This window comes from Microcebus murinus, chromosome 2, assembly GCF_040939455.1.
Source record: "Microcebus murinus isolate Inina chromosome 2, M.murinus_Inina_mat1.0, whole genome shotgun sequence".
NCBI classification, from domain to species: Eukaryota; Metazoa; Chordata; class Mammalia; order Primates; family Cheirogaleidae; genus Microcebus; species Microcebus murinus.
The window spans coordinates 72,257,741-72,270,631 of NC_134105.1; the positions used below are offsets into that span (position 1 = coordinate 72,257,741).

Below are 12,891 nucleotides of genomic sequence, written 5' to 3' on the forward strand. Positions count from 1 at the left end.
TGTCTTATAGTCAGCTTCTGGGGGAACCTAGACTAGGACAGGATCTCTCTGTGGTTGCAGTGCAGAGAGAGACGTGCTCAACCGTGGAGCTCAGTGCTTGAGCAGATCTGTCCAGGACCATTTCATGCAGGTATTACCCAGGTATCTGCGTCTATAAACCACTGAAAGGGGTTTTGGCTTGTGGGAGATTGAGACGTCCTTCATCCATTAGACCCAGAGCTACTCAGAGTGCCAGGTTGGTGGGCAAGAGTGGGCCTCTTTGGTTTCTCCTCCTGAGATTCCTGGGAAACTGAGGGAAACTGAGGAGCTGAAGAGTAAGACCTGAAGTATTCAGAGAGCTCATCTGGATGATTTCTTGGCATCTCCTTTATCCCTAGGCAAACATGTTTACTCCATACAGGATGGTTGGAAGTGTGTGTGTGTGTGTGTGTGGGGCCTAGTTGCAGAATCTGGGGACCTTTTCCACAGCCTGTGGTAGAGGTGTTTGTCCTAGGTCCTCAGTGTCCCAATCACAATTCGGTTTTACCCACACTTTTGTTCCACCAGGATTTATAGAGCTGTCAGCTTATAATTGGACTGAAGGGTTGAGTTCAGTTATGGAAACAGAATTTCTTTCAGTTCTTATGTTTTGAACAGTTGAACATTTTACAGCTGGGTTGGTGAAAGGTTTTTATGCTATTGGTGTCATGAAACATTTTATAGGGAAGGATAATTGAGTTTTTATTTTTACTAGGAAATAATGCTATCAGTCTGGCTTTGGGGACCAAAACAGGAAAGAGCTCAATTAAGGACCAGAATTCAGGGAGGCCCAGTAATTATGAAGACTATACCGAAACAAATGCAAAAAAACAACAAGACCAGAGAAGGCACAAACTAATTTTGATTCTTCTGTAAAATTCTTACCAGAACAGTGAAACAGTCAAGGACATTATAAATCCATTCATTTATTTCAAAATTTGCAAAACAAATCCCTTCTTACACATAGTATTTGTACAACATGAAATTATTATTCAATAAGTTGACATTTTAAACCTATTACTGCCTAAACCCATCTATTACTGAGCTATTCAGAGCACTAAGTTAACATTTACCAGAACATTCATCCTCACATCATGGGGAGATCAAGCTGAAATCCTTTATTTCATATTCAGATCTTGCCAGGTCAGGATTGAAATCGGCTACCTTTCTGATACTTTACTGAAAAGCCACTGTGAAATCCACAAAAGAATTATTATCAAGTTACTGCAGTTATTCAGCTAGATGTTGACTTTGATATGTCAAATCTCTGATCTTTAATAGAAAATTGATGGTCGTGCCCTGAGGGTCAGTCATATGCATGACCAGGATAGGCCAAGGTTTGCATTAAATTACATCCAGTCTTGTGGTCTCGTTCCCTGGCAGCCAAAGTCAAACAAAGCAAATGGATCCCTTGCTAGTTGGGTCTCTTCGTTGTTTTGTGTTGGCATATGGATTTAATTCTGTAATGGGGGACTGCTGGGCACAATCTGCCTTATTGATTTTCTGGAGAGAGTTTTTTCTTAGAGCACCCGGAAGTGCGATAAAAGAAAAGCAACTGGTGCAATTTTTCTTCTCCTGTGCCTTAGATGGTTGTGCTAGCAGCAGATTGATTCTGCCACTAGAAATCTTATGAAGATATTAAATTATATCATCAATCAATTTGTTTTTAGAGGATTGACTTTCTCTGTGTTAGTGTGCTAGAGAAAAGAAAACAGTTATTCCCTTATGCCTCAATCGTGGGGCAAGTTATTTGGCCATAGTGTTCCCCAGATTTGAGCTGTGCTAAAATGGCCTCTTTCCATAATGGTAATAGCTGACGTGCTCCCATTTCCTGTACTAGAGGCAGGAAGGCCAGGGAAATTGGAGAGGAGGATTGTTATAGAAGGCGCATGGTTTTCACAGAGATTCTAGTGCCAGCAGGAGGCAGCGGCTGTGGGTGGAGAGCTCTGCCCTGGTGGCACAAATCGTGGACTGTAGTCTAGAATGGACCACCACATCCACTCCCCATGCTCCAGTGATGCCGATGAGAACTCTGAGACCCAGGGAAGTTAAGGGATTGGGACAGTGAGAGAAACTGAGTGCCCTAGGCCAGTCCAGCGGGTTGCTAAGCAAAATGTTAAAAGAGAAATAAATGAAAATGGTAGTAAATTTCATTTTCTTGATAATATCACCTTACACCTCAATTTTTTCATCTGTAAACTATACCTCTCTCACAGGGTTGTGAGGATGACGTGAGAGGGCTTGATTTATAATAGATGTGAATGAGCAATGGCAGCTGGTGTTGGCAGCTTCTACCTGGGACAGGACTCACTGGGGATGGGCCTTTGGCTCAGGCAGGGCTGTGGCCTTCATGACGTGAAATTGGGTTTTGGGCCTCATTTCCTCTCTGCCTGCTCAGCAGCAGTGGATTTTATGTTGTGCTGAACTGAAATCTGTGAGGGAATGGGCACAGGACTGCACGTGTTGTTTTGACTGGTTTTTCGTTTTCCAGGTTAAAACAGGCAGGACTCGTTTTGGTTTCCTGTTGTTTGATTGGTGAAACCCACTTCCAAGTCCCCTGCCGGTATCTAAGAGAAGAAGGTCTTACCTCTAATTAGAGAATGATTACACGAGGTGGGAACAAGAGCACATTGCCAGACCAGAGGAGGCCAGAAGGTCACAACACATATTTAATATTATTCATGTCACTAGAGAGACTCACCTTTACATTGTGTTGATGACTATATATTTCTAAAATCTCCTTCTGATGCTACCCTATCTGAAAGTGTTTTGAAGAGCAGTACTATTAGCAATAACATTAACAATACTAGTTAATTTTTTTTTGAAAGTTTTACTGTATGTTAAACATTGTGCTAGGCACTTTACATGGATTTTTTTTCATCCCAAAGAGGGAGCTCTTTTTAATATTCCTGTTTTGCAGATGGGGGAAAATAAAGCTTAGGAAAGTGAAATAAGCTGCCCAGAGTTATAGCGAGTGGCCAAGCAGCCTTCAACTCCAGGTGTGCCTGACTCCAAAGGACGGACCCTCGTCAGCCCCGCCTCGCCATGCCGTTTGCTGCCACAGGTTGCAAGAGGGAAAACCACAACTTTCTGCTTTCTTTACGCAGCGTTTCTCTGAAACTTTGGATGGAGGCATAGAAAATAAATTGATACCCACCCTATCATTTCCTTCCTTCCTTCCTTCCTTCCTTCCTTCCTTCCTTCCTTCCTTCCTTCCTTCCTTCCTTCCTTCCTTCCTTCCTTCCTTAGCTCGATCAACATTTGTTAGGATTTTGGTACATGTAGCAGACCCTGCGCTAGGGGCTGGGGAGACAAAAAAATGGAGAAGTCTCCATTCCTGTCTAATTAATACAATCAAAGTGCCAGGTTGGTAACACGGCATGAGACGGCTGTGAACAGTGCAAAAAAACTGATATTTTGCCAAAGAAGAGGATATGAAAAAATTGGGTTGGGTTCTGTAGGGGGCACTTTTTATCCCCTTTCATTTCTGATCATTATGTTCTTCAAGACAAATATTCAGGATTTACCTTTGGGGGAAGAAAACACTGTAGGGATCTTAAAAATATACTTTAAGGAAGGTCTTCTTCCAGGTTTGTGGGGGCGAGAGCTGGAAATGACATTCATCTGATTCAAAGTAAATACTCATTAAATAATTTCAAAATAAGCCATGGGAGGCTCTCCTAAATCCAGGGTCAACTGAAGCCACCCAAATTTACAGCTGGCGTTACCCTCCCCCCTCCCCGAAACATGAGTGTATTTTAACGAAAGAGGAACACTAAATGTTTTCCCTGTGTTTTAAGACGTGGAACTCTCATAGAGCGAGTTCTGCCTCACAGCCAGAGCTGGCCCCGTCCTCACCCTGCCCCTTTCATCTCCCTTTGTTCCGTGTCTATGCTGAGGCTGAGATTTCCCCACCTCTCTCCGTCTTACTGTGGCTCTGAAAGATGATTGCCTTCTGGTGAAGCCCTTTCCCCTTCTTCTGTACCCAAGCTCCGTGTTCAATGAACATCAAAAAGCCTTATCATACCCTGATGGTTTAAATCTTTAAACAGAGCGTAACAGCCGGAGTACATCCAGACCGCTCACATCCTAGAGCCTTGTCACTATGTGTTCCTGCAACAATTACCAGGAGAGGGAGGCTGCGGAGTGAATCAAGTAGCGAGTGTTGTCTCCCCGGACTCCATGCTGATGCTCTGATCAGGACTTCAGCAAAATTCTGTTTGAAATGAGAATAGACTAATTTTCATCCGACTCTTCTCAGAGGAATCCCATGTGGTCCAACACGCCAAGGGTCATCATTAGAAAACTGCCTTCAAAAGAGCTGAGGCTTCTTGTGGCAAAGCTCTCTCCCTTTGTTAAATTTATAAACATTTATGTAAAAATGTATACATTAATTGTTCAAGCTCCTCTCAGCCTGGAAAACTATGCCCAGGAATGTACTTGGGGGAAATAAACTCATAAAAATACCCCAAGTCAGGATGAAAATGGCCTCGTTTTGACTGAAAATTCAGAAGAATTCAGTGATCAAAGGCAATTCTTACTCCCAGCTGTTCAAAGGGACTTATATTAAAAAAAAAATCAGATGTGACCAAGAATAGAAAAGAACTCATTAAGAGCTTAATGAGATGGTGACAGGTGAAGTCATCAGTTGCTTAAACACTGTAAAATTTTTTTTCCTTCCATAGGAGTTACTCATTTGTTTTCCTGGACTCAACTGAGATTTTCTCTAAAGCATCATAAAATGCAGAAAAGTCCATCAAAGGAAGAATGCTTTTTAGTCTCAAGTCACTGGATATCTATGTAATTAAGATATCATCTTCCCCTGTTGCCCCTCACCTCTATGGGAAATGTTTGCAAACACATCCAGGGAAACAAATATTATAATTGAATGCTTCTATTTTCCCCTCTTTGTCAGTTTCCTTGGGAGGGAGAACCCATAAGAGTGAGCGAGTATTCCAGCAAAGGGCTGATTTGAGGAAGTTTAACAATGAGCCCCATAACCCAAAAGAGAAGGTAAGTTTTGCTGTCCTTGGAGACATAAAATAGGGAACCCTAGAGAGGCATGACTGCATACCTTTTTATAGGTTTTGTTTTGCTACTCTGGTGTCTGCAAAATACCAAAACAAAGCAAAAGAAAATTTTTTTCCTTCTAATTCTCGTAAGCAGCTTAAATCCCTTTTCACTTTCCCCAGGCAAGACCGGATTCTCTTGCATGTTTCCAGGCTCTGACCTTCCTGACATTGGTCTCCCAACACTAGTAGCCAGTTTTTTTATTCTTTAAGTGCTAGAGGAGTCATGAAAAATTCAGACACTGGGTTTCCCTGAGACCAATCTGGTGGCTTTTTCTTTGTGCTAACTGCTGCTTTCTATGCATCATTCAAAAGGTACATACCAAGTCGTCAGCTCCTGAACTGCTACTTGGTGTTAAACATGAATATTTGTAGCTTAGCAAGGGACTAAATTTAAAAAAAATTAAAATTTGACAAGCCCAAAGAAAGGCATAACAGGTCCAGAAAATCCATTTGAAAGATTTTTTATTTGTAGAAAGTCAAAACTTTTTGTACAACTGGGGTGATTCTGAGCCTCAAAAGGTTTGCTTTGAAAAAGCACTGATTACTAGACTTCTTCCAGGAACATCTATTATGATTACGCCATCCCAAAGACAGCAGTGAAGTTTTTTTTTTTTGTTTTGTTTTTTTTTTTTATGTGGATGGCAGAAAGGATATTCATTCCATGCATGTGCCACTAATCTTATACGACTAGGAAGCCAAGCGGGATGATATAAGACTTATTCCAGTTGCACATCAACTATACCTACAATGGCAAAATTGCCTTTTCCCACATTTCTTAATTAGAATTAGAATCAGCTTAGAACTAATAGAATCTCTTATTAGTAACAAAAAGAATGGCTGGCTCTCCAGTTCAAGTGGCATATCTGCATAACTTATAGCCTTAAGAGCTTACAGTCCCTGGTACTCTTGGCTGACTGCCTTTAACTCTCCCATATTAATGAGTTGTTCTAAATTTAGTCTGCTGTGACAAACTAATATTAATACAGTATTTTATGGCCCAGAGCATTGTTAATACATAGGAATGAGAACCAGAGTTAAAGGAAAGGGGGAGAGGGAGAGAGATTACTTTGTGTGATTGTCAAGATATAAGATAATCCAAGTATGTAGATATTAAGACTTAAATATAATACACTGCTTATGGATTTATATTATGTGAAACATTTTCTATTATTTTAAATCCTCATGGCATTAGTTTCCTATTTTCAGGGGTTTATAACTTGGCCATACAAATTCACTCTGGGCTGAAACTTGGAATGCAAGGTCTTAACCTGGGGACATTTTATTTATTTATTTATTTTATTTAACCAAATTAAAAGTCAGTTTGGCCATTTTTAACCCAGGCAAGTGCCAAAGGAGTTTGGAATACAATTTTGTACACAGAGCTCCAGCTTGTTTCAAAAAGTAAATGCCCAGAAAACTATAAAAGACCGATGGGAGAATTTTGTAAAAGGGAAAATAAAAGCTACAAATGCAACCAATAAACGTGATGAAGAGATATCTTCAGTGCAGATTGTACCTTTAAAAGTGTATGCTTTGAGTAGCAGCCAATATATGAGTATTGGTTTGGGTTGCTGCCCAAGGGTAGACAGCAGATTTGTAGAATTTGCAGGTGTAGATGTGTGTGTGTGTGTATGTGTGTAAATATAACTTATATTATTTGTCATTTGTAACCAAGTGATAGAAACGTTCAAGGTATTGTAGGATCCACCCTGTTTTCTAGCAACATACAATGCTTTCTTTGTAATGAATCTTCAACTTCAGAAGAAGAGACGTGAGTGTCACAGTTATTATCATAGGCAGCTCCTGGCTGCCAGCTGCATCAGTCAGGGAAATAGTGAGGTCCACGGAAGTGAGGAAGCAGTGGGGTGGGAGCTCGTGGCAAAGGCCAGTTGTGAAACTGGTTTTTAATGTCCCCCAGGATAGAGAAACCAGCCAAAAACGAAGCAGCATTTTCATCCTAACTAAAAGCACTAAAAGCTTACTGCAAAGACAGTTTCATGGGCAACTCGCTGGATGTGTGGGTGTCCACTTGGCTGTTGCTTTTAAAAAGTCTTTTCCTAGCTTTAAAAGGAAAGTCCATGCGGGAACTTACTGTATTTTCAAGGTATTATATTTTGTTATTTATAGAAAGATGTTCACTTATTAGAAACTGAAAAATTTCCTTTCTTTCCCTACTTTACCTTTTGTTTATATTTAACTCTTTGACACTGGGGTCAGTTGATAAAACTTTCCTCTGAATGTTCATTCTGTCAAGTCCATGCTAATAAATTCATAGAGAGAACATCCCCTTTCTGTAGCAGGCTTCCCAGGGAGACACTGGGCAGGTTTTTTTTTTTTTTTTTTTTTTTTTTAACCTGGAATTTCACAAAGGAAATTTCTTCATAAGGGAAATGGGAACTGACTGCTCTTCAGAGCATAAGAAAAATTCAACTGCCCTGATCCAGTAAGAGACTGTCAAACATCTTCCCAGAGCCTAGAAATAGCTGAGTGGCCCCAGCACAGAGTGGGTAGGAGACCCTCTGCAGCAAGTGGGAATGGGAGCCTGTGATCATAGTTTTTGAGTCTCCAGCACTGGACGACGACATATGGAGGGATGGCAGTGCATCTGAAGAAACTGAAAACAACAACAACAAAGCAGAACAATACATTTCAAAAGCAATTTTCCCTCTCTATAAAAATGTAGTCAAATATACAAAAAACCCGCAGAAATATCTACCCTGCGGTTTCCAGTTTAAGGATTCTTTTTAAAAAATTCTTAACCTCATAATAGCCTTCTTGTTAATAGGCTAAGATAAAGCATAAACCAATAATCAGATGCAAATTAGTGGTAACTATCTGTTAAGGTGAACAGCTTCCCTCAGGGCTACTTAGGATAAAATTTCAATCCCTGTTGCTACATGACGACCAGTTATATGGCTTGTGCTTTGTATATGCTGCATTTCAGCTACGTGAAATGTGCAGTTCACTTTATTTAGATTCAGCTGTTGGTGCTACATTATAGATGTTGATATATTTTTGAGCTTAGAAGATAATTTTTGCTTTGCCAAAAGAGAAAATAACTTCTGTATTTTATGTTATACCTGCTGAGTTTCACAATCAATTTGAAAATCAGGAAGGGAAAGATACTATTGGATTTTTAGGCTTTATTACAAATTTGAATTGGGGCTTCATTTAGCAGAGGTTAGCTGAGCATCTTAAATTGGGCTCAGTTTTAAGAAAATCTGGGTTGATTCTTGTATAGTGGCTTCAGGTGAGATAAATTGCTAGCATGGACAAGGTGATTCCCTGCTGTGAAGAAGTTTTTCTTCCTAGCTTTTTTTGGGAATGTAATTCCTCTTTTTTTTTTTGGCGGGGTGTGAGGGGTCCTTTTTACATTTACTAGAGCAACCTGTTGAAATTTAGGATATCTTTCAATGATCTCTCATTATTATAGCTAAAATTATGTAGTCACTTAAATTTTAACTCAATCTTAAAAACCAAGTAGCACATTTGCAAGGTTCAAAATTCAAAATATAGTATACAGTAAAAAGTCTACCTTTCAGAGCTACCCTTCAGATGCCCTATTCTGTTCTCCACCCAAGAATTCGGAGCTATCATTTTCTAGTCTGTCCTTTCAAAAATATTCTACTTCATATTGTCTTTCCCCTTTCATAAAATGGTAGTGTCCTCACATGTTGTTCTGCACTTGGGTTCTTTCTCATAATAATTGATCTTGGAGATTTCCATATCAGATCATGAAAGCTTCTTCATTGTTTTTTAATGGCAGCATTATATTCCTTTTTATGATTGTATTATAATTCATTTAACTAGTTTTAAACTGATAAAAATTTAAAGTACTTCCAATATTTTGCAATTAAAAACGCTGCAGCAAAAATAACCTTGTACATATGACATGTCATATATACACAAACTATTTTTGTAGGCTAAATTTCTGGGAATGTAACTGCTGGTCGAAGGAAATACACATTTGTAATTTGAGTGGCTATTGCCAAATTATCTTCTATACAGGTTGTACTGATTTACACTCCCTTCAGTTTCAGATGAGCAAGCCTGATTCCTTACACCCTGATTGTGCATTGAGTGGCCTTATCAAACTTAATGATCTTTGTCAGTCTGATAAATAAAAAGAGGATACTTTAGTATAATTTTAAATCATATTTCTCCTGTTATAAGTTGAAGTGAGAGTTTGACCATATATTTGGCAGCTATTGGTTTTTCATTTTCTGTGAAGAGTCTGTTTATATCTTAAATTACTTGTATTGAACAAGTCAAATTCTGTATTTTCCAGCTTGATTCTATGGGATCATGGATCTGGAATTTAAACTAGGGATTCCAGTCTAATATTTGGACAGGAGCACTGAGAAAAGCATCTTGGGCTGATATGAACATGAACATGATGGAATTTGGTTGACTCCCTACCTTTTTTTTTTTTTTTAATCACAAGTCTTGATTTTATTTGAAGATTTGAAGGTAGAGACCAGGAAAAGGATCTCTGGTGTCAAGCAAAAAGCTTCAGCTTGTCTGCAATTGAAAGTGTGTCCCTTAGAAAATTTTCTTTTACTAGAATGCATCTTTGCTCTTACACTTCAGGATTTATTTCTGTCTCTATTTGCCCCATTAAATATAGACTGAACCTAGGGTCACATGTTCTCATGTGTTGATGAGCAAGTGAAGATCATAAAGCAAAGATTGGGCGGATTGAGTCATTGCACCAGCCAAATTCAACCTGTTTAATAAGGAGCTTTACTCTTGCTATTTATTTTTAGTTTGTTAGCTGAAAATAATTTTAAAAAGAAATCGAAAGGTATAATTTAGAAAAGAAATTTCCAAAGAATAAGGGAAGTCCTCCTTTATTCTCAGTGCTCAGAACTAATGGTTAACTCTCTGTCATATTTCCCTCTGGTCTCAAAATAATTACATAATTAGGTTATGGATATAAAACCATATATATACACATAATTCTGAATCAATACAGTATCATTTGAGGGGCTTTTTAGAAATATAAGTAATATAATGGTGTATCATTCTGTATCTTGCCTTTTTTACTCAACATTATCTCCTTTTTGAGATTTATCCATGTTGACATATGGATATATGTGTATACAGGATATATATGTATATGCACACATATATATTTATGCTATTTTTTTATTTTTTATGTGATATTTCATTGTGTAAATATACAAGATTTTGTTTATCCTTTCCTTATTGGTGGATGTTTAAGTTATTTCCAGTTTGCTGTAGTTTTTCAACACACATTCACAAAGATGAGCTAATGGAATCCTTACCTAAACTCAGTGACACATGAGAGACAGGACAAATGAGAAAATCCAAACACAGGCAGGCTAAGTGACTCACCTAAGGTTGCACACTCTCAGACAGAACCCAGATTTCCTAATTCTTCATGGAAGGACCTTGCCCCGACTTTGTACAGCTTCTCTTCTGTTCTTCAAAGCTTAGAGTAACATTTAAAAATTATTACTGAGCCTGCTTAACACATAGTTTGGGTTGAGAATACCCTATGCTTCCCTCCTTGATATATATGTATATTTTAGCTCTGTTTTAAAATTCTTTCTCTGCATTCCATATTGTTTAAGAACATTAGAAATTTTGACTTTTTTTTTTTTTTTTTTTTTTGAGACAGAGTCTCGCTTTGTTGCCCAGGCTAGAGTGAGTGCCGTGGCGTCAGCCTAGCTCACAGCAACCTCAAACTACTGGGCTCAAGGGATCCTCCTGCCTCAGCCTCCCAAGTAGCTGGGACTACAGGCATGTGCCACCATGCCCGGCTAATTTTTTTGTATATATTAGTTGGCCAATTAATTTCTTTCTATTTATAGTAGAGACGGGGTCTCGCTCTTGCTCAGGCTGGTTTCGAACTCCTGACCTCGAGCAATCCGCCCGCCTCGGCCTCCCAGAGAGCTAGGATTACAGGCGTGAGCCACCGCGCCCGGCCGAAATTTTGACTTTTACAGCAAAATAAATATCTATCAGTAAAACGTAGCTTATTAACACAAACATTCTGTAATATCCACCACTTACTTGTTCTGTGTTTTGTTTAACTGACAGAGTGGAAAACCACATTATTGCCCATTAAATTTTATGCAAACATTTTAGCTGCATCACTAGCTAAAAGAAATAAACATTTCAAACTTTAATATCAGTTACTATTATTATTAGTCAAATATAAGAGCCTAAAAACATCTAAATGTCACACAGGTAAAGCTACTCTACTACAGTAATTTTAATATTTTACCTGTTCTAACACAATTTTATAAAGAAAATATAGTCATTATCAATAAAGCAAAAATAAAATGAATATTTTAATCTAGCATAACTGTGTTTTCTAGTTAAAGATTCTACTGGATGATCTTATTCCAGTGTTTTTTCTTTGAAGTCCACGCATGCTTTGTAATCCCAGGGTCTATTGTAGAGTTAAAAGAATTTTCTCACTAGAGGGCAGCATTTGACCAAATGTCCAAATACAAGTTTCCCTAGTGAACTGGGAATATCCATGCAGATCACTTTAATAACTCAGTTAGCAGCCTTACATGGATTTCTAATTCGATTTGTTGGACTGGGACCCAATTTGGTTTGATAAGCCTTTAGAAAGGAATTTTAGGGATTTATTCCACTAATAAATATGAATTGTTTTTAGATAGATATTATATCAGGTTTGTGAAAGTCATGCTTACCCTAGAGCTTCTATTGCCTAGCCTTTTAAATGCACATAAATTATTATGTTAAATTATTTATTATTGAAACCAAATAAAAAATGAGTGGGGTTACTGATTTCTCAGCCCTCTTTTTATTTAACCCCTCCAATCATGTCTTAATTTCCCAGTTAGTCTTATCTACATTGTTTCCCTTGGAACTTTGTTTGTAAGTGTGAGGCCTGCAGAAGCGCTGTGGGGGCTGTCAGAGGTGCTGGTGCAAGCTCTCTCGTATGGAAGACGCTCTTCCTTTGATGGGGGCCTTGAGGACAGGCGATGCTCGGGAACAGTGCTTTCCACCTCCTGAAGAGCATCCCCCAGAGGCTGGTCCGCTGAGCAAGGTTTAAGAGCCAAAAAGGCAGCCTCATCCTTGATTTTTGGGGGCAAGAGGGTAAGCCATTGCTTGGTTCTCATCATTATTCTGTCAGTGTTAGGGCAAAACTTCTTTGATTTTTCCAGTAGAGTTGCATGTGTCGTGGGGACATCTGGGACGTACAGTTCTTTATGGAGATTGGATATGACAGCCAATTACCAAACTACACCGCACCGTTAGTTAATAGGAACGTTGGTATGGAAGCCAATGTTGGAGGAAACAGCATTATCTTAGTAGCCAATTAAATAGTTCTATTTGTACGATGATTTATTGCTCAAAGAAACCATTCAAATAGTCTCAACAGAAATTTACATTCACAAACATGCAAGCATAGTACTCCATAAACATGTACAATTATTATGTATCAATAAGAAAGCATACAAGCGTAGGTACATGTACACATATGTATATAATGTGCCACTGAATTTGTATTTTCAAATGTCAATATAAATTTATTTTGGAGGTGACATGTTTTTAGGTATAAGTGACAATCATATCTGGGTCCTTATAACATTGTAAGAGACAATCCTGTTTCAATTTCTATTTGAATGAATTATCAAAAAGTAGCCTTAAAAAATGCTCTTTTAAGTTGCTATACGGGACTATAATAACTAAGCAGAAGTAACTTTCTTGAATATTGTGGTTGTTGGACAAGATAATTTAGGAACAAATACTTTCCTCAGAAAGGCCAGAGAAAAAACCTGAAAGCAGAACTACT

At 38.5% G+C, this 12,891-nt stretch overlaps 1 long non-coding RNA gene across 1 annotated transcript in view; it reads left to right on the top strand.

Annotated features, from left to right (window-relative positions):
* Window positions 1-3,119, top strand: part of LOC142876858 (uncharacterized) — a 46,639-nt gene extending 43,520 nt beyond the window's left edge. The window contains exon 3 of the long non-coding RNA XR_012923692.1: window positions 2,939-3,119. This is a non-coding gene — a long non-coding RNA (uncharacterized LOC142876858). The remainder of the gene's footprint in view (window positions 1-2,938) is intronic.
* The last annotated feature ends 9,772 nt before the right edge of the window (window positions 3,120-12,891 follow it).